A 767-nucleotide genomic window follows, 5' to 3' on the forward strand; every position below is an offset into this window, starting at 1 on the left:
GCGCCCTTGGACCTCTGATAAACTTCCGAATGTTATGATCCAGAATTCAAATTAGCCATTGTTCTTATGCTTAAATATGATTTATTTGCAAATCCTATATGGTCCACCTTCGCGAAAACGGGGTGCAGTACTGTACTTACAGAAAAACATAAGATGTGTGATGACGAGCTCGTTTAAACATCTCGTCATCACACAGCTTATGTTTTTTCTGTAAGTAACCAATTGGTTATATGTATGTTTATCTACTTGAGTCTAGTGGCTTACACTCAGGTGACATAACTGCCTACCTACGTGGATAAAGCCTGTGGCGCCTGGCAAGAATAAGAAGACGGGAAGATCCACCACATCCAGGTTTGAAAATCTGAATGCTGTACTTCGAATATTTAAACTAGACGAAGCGCCTCCAGCTCACCCAAAATAAACTCACTATCCTTTTTCCTCAAGAAGACCAAGTCAACCACAAAACCCAAAATTCGCCGCGACCCTCTGCTAGCCAAGGCGCGTCATTTTCATATATAAAATCTGCAAGGCGAATCAAGGACCTTCAGACATGGGGCGCAAACAACACGACGAGGACGACTACGTCACCTACACTATCATCACAATCCCCGCAACCGAGCACGTTCCAGCCGACACGGCCAAGATCCACATCCCCAAGTTCTACGGGGGCAACACCAAGGACTGACTGCGATGGAGCATGCGCTTCAAGAGTCTCGCTCAACGGAAAGGTTGGACAGTCGAGCAAGCCGCGATGCAACTTTTTCTTC

This window comes from Phytophthora infestans, genomic scaffold (assembly GCF_000142945.1).
Source record: "Phytophthora infestans T30-4 supercont1.43 genomic scaffold, whole genome shotgun sequence".
Lineage (NCBI taxonomy): Eukaryota > Oomycota > Peronosporomycetes > Peronosporales > Peronosporaceae > Phytophthora > Phytophthora infestans.